The 3,242-nt window shown below is 37.9% G+C and overlaps 1 long non-coding RNA gene across 1 annotated transcript; it reads left to right on the plus strand.

Moving 5' to 3' along the window:
- Positions 1 to 1,939: 1,939 nt before the first annotated feature.
- LOC122311450 lies at positions 1,940 to 2,533 on the plus strand. The gene is made up of 2 exons (XR_006242790.1): positions 1,940 to 2,034; positions 2,317 to 2,533. It is a non-coding gene; the product is annotated as an uncharacterized LOC122311450 (long non-coding RNA).
- Positions 2,534 to 3,242: the final 709 nt, after the last annotated feature.

Genomic DNA, 3,242 nt, shown 5'->3' on the forward strand with positions numbered 1-3,242 from the left:
TGTTAAACTTCCTCTATTGTGTTTTATTTGTTGAGATCGAGACTTTCCGTGTTATTTATACATCTTATTTTTTCATCAACGGATTTCTTGGAAATTAGAGAATTAGATTCATCAAATACTACATGCATAGATTCTTATACAGTCAAAATCTTTTTATTGAATACTCTATAAGTTTTACTATTAGTAGAATACTCGAGAAAGATACATTCATCAAATTTTATATCAAACTTACCTAAATTATCTCTGTCATTAAAAATAAAATATTCGCATCCAGATACATAAAAATAACCAATGTTGAACTTTTTCTTATTCCAAAACTCATAAGGGGTTTTATCTAATTTAGACCTTAGTATAACTCTATTTATAACATAACATACAGTACTTACCGTTTTGACCAAAAAATAACTAGGTAAGTTGTTCTTATTGAACATTATTCTTGCCATCTCTTGAAGATATTTATTTTTCTTCTCTACTATTGTTAGCGTGATATGCTCTGTGTTTCCTTATTTATCTTTAGACACTTGTATATATTTATTTACTTAGAATTTGTACAGAGGGCTAGTTATTCAATCCATTTGACATGGTATCAAGAGCAGGTTACTAGTCTTACGTTTTTTTTTTCCTTCGGGTCTTTCTTTTTGGTGTTCTCGGCGGCATCTGTGCTGTCTTTCGGTGCTGGTCTGGTGATTCGGTCCTCTCTGGGTGGTTTTTGGCTATGGGTTCCATGTGTTCTGGTGTTTCGGTCCTCTCTGTGTGATTTTCGGTGCAGTCTGGTCCTCCTTGGGTGATTTTCGGTGCAGTCTGGTTGTGGGTTACGGGTTTTCCTGTGGCTTTCAGCAGTCTTTTGCGTGGCTCTGGTTCCAGGCTTCTAGTCGGCATTTTCTGTTGCCTTTTCCGTTGCTAGTTTGTGTTTTTCTGCTGCCTCTTTCCATTTCGGCTTCGTGGGTTGGGTATCGGCAGTAGCGCTTGTCATTTTTTTTGGTCTCGGCAGCAGTTGTTTCTGGAGCTTTCGGCAGCTTCTTTATTTCTTTGGATTGTCGGCAGTTTTTTGGTTGGTCAGGTATTATTTTTAATTCGGCGTGTGCTTATTTTTTACGAGTCTCATGTCTTCCGAGTCTTTTACCGTAAAATTTACGGGTAAAAATTATTCTGCATGGAAATTTCAATTCTGTTTATTTGTTATGAGAAAGGAGTTATGGGATCATATTGATGAGAGTAATCCGGCTCCTACTGAGCTTCCTAAATTAGCTCAGTGGTAGATCAAAGATGCTAGGGTGATGACATGAATTTTAGCATCGGTTGATCCTCTCATTGTTCTCAATTTGAGGCCTTATAAAACTGCTAAATCTATGTGGGAATATTTGAAAAAGGTGTATAATCAAGACCATACGGCTCGACGGTCTCAGTTAGAGTATGAAATTGCCAGTTACACTCAGGGCAATCTCTCCATTTAGGATTATTTTTCTGGATTTAATAATCTTTGGGGAGAATTTACTGACATAATTTATGCCACTGTACCAGAAGAGTCTCTCTTTGTTGTGCAGGAAATTCATGAGCAAAGCAAGCGCGATCAATTTTTAATGAAGTTACGTCCTGAATTTGAGGTCACTCGCTCTAATTTGATGAATCGTGCTCCTGTGCCGTATTTGGATATTTGTTTTGGAGAATTACTTCGTGAGGAGCAGCGACTTGCCACTCAGGCTACTTATCAGCACGACACAATGATACCCATTGTTGTTGCTTATGCTGCTCACAGAAAAGGCAAGGGACGAGACATGCGAACAGTTCAATGTTTCAGTTGCAAAGAATACGGACATATTGCTAATAATTGTGCACGGAAATCTTGCAACTACTATAAGAAGCCTGGACATATTATCAAAGATTGTCCTACACGTCCCCAAAATCGTCAGGCTCATTCTTATCAGGCTACGGTGGGTTCCGCTTCTTCTACTCCTGTTAATGACTCATCTACTCTTACTACTGAGAAGGTTCAGCAGATGATTCTTTCAGCTTTTTCAGCCTTAGGGCTGCAAGGTAACGGTTCCCTATCTCTCTCATGGCTTGTTGATTCGGGGTGCATCTAATCACATGACTAGTTCTTCTGATACGCTTAGCAATATTCGGCCTTATACTGGATCTACACACATTCGGATTGCTAACGGTAGTCAGTTACCTATTCATGCTATTGGGGATATGGATTCCACTGTTAGGTATGTTTTTGTATCTCCTCAGCTTTTTACTAGTCTTATTTCCGTGGATCAACTAGTTGATAACAACTGTGATGTTCGTTTTTCTCGTGATGGTTGTCTTGTGCAGGATCAGGTGTCGGGCAAGATACTCGCGAGGGGGCCTAAAGTTGGACGTTTATTTCCTTTACATTTTTCCATTCCTGATGTCATTTCATTTGCTTGTAACACTGTGAACAATAAGTGTGAAGTGTGGCACAAACGGTTAGGTCATCCTAATTCTGTTATTTTATCTCATGTCATAAACTCTGGTTTGTTGGGCAATAAAGATCAATTTTCTTCTCTCTCTTTTGATTGTTCCACATGTAAATTAGGCAAAAGTAAGTCTCTTGCTTTTCCTTCTCATAGTACTCATGCTGAACGTTGTTTTGATTTGATTCATAGTGATGTGTGGGGCATTTCTCCTGTTATCTCTCATGCAAATTATAAATACTTTGTTACGTTCATTGATGATTATACGAAGTATACTTGGATTTATTTTCTTCGCTCAAAATCTGAGGTCTTTTCTATCTTTCAACAATTTACTGCTTATGTTGAAACTCAATTTTCTTCTCGCATTAAAATTTTGAGATCTGATTCGGGTGGTGAATACATGTCTCGTGAATTTCATGATTTTCTTAATCAAGAAGGCATTGTTTCTCAACGTTCTTGTCCGTATACACCTCAACAAAATGGTGTTGCTGAACGGAAAAATAGACATTTGTTGGATGTTGTTCGTACGTTACTACTCCAATCCTCTGTTCCACCTCAATTCTGGGTCGAAGCCTTATCTACGGCAGTTTACTTAATTAATAGATTGCCATCCAATGTTTTGAATTTTGAAAGTCCTTACTTTCGTTTGTATCATCGACATCCTACCTATATTGATATGCATACTTTTGGTTGTGTCTGCTTTGTTCATTTGCCTTCTCATGAACGACATAAGTTATCTGCTCAATCTGTTCACTGCGCTTTTATGGGTTATAGTGCTTCTCACAAAGGCTATGTTTGCTTTGA

The sequence above is a fragment of the Carya illinoinensis genome, chromosome 5, assembly GCF_018687715.1.
Source record: "Carya illinoinensis cultivar Pawnee chromosome 5, C.illinoinensisPawnee_v1, whole genome shotgun sequence".
NCBI lineage: Eukaryota > Viridiplantae > Streptophyta > Magnoliopsida > Fagales > Juglandaceae > Carya > Carya illinoinensis.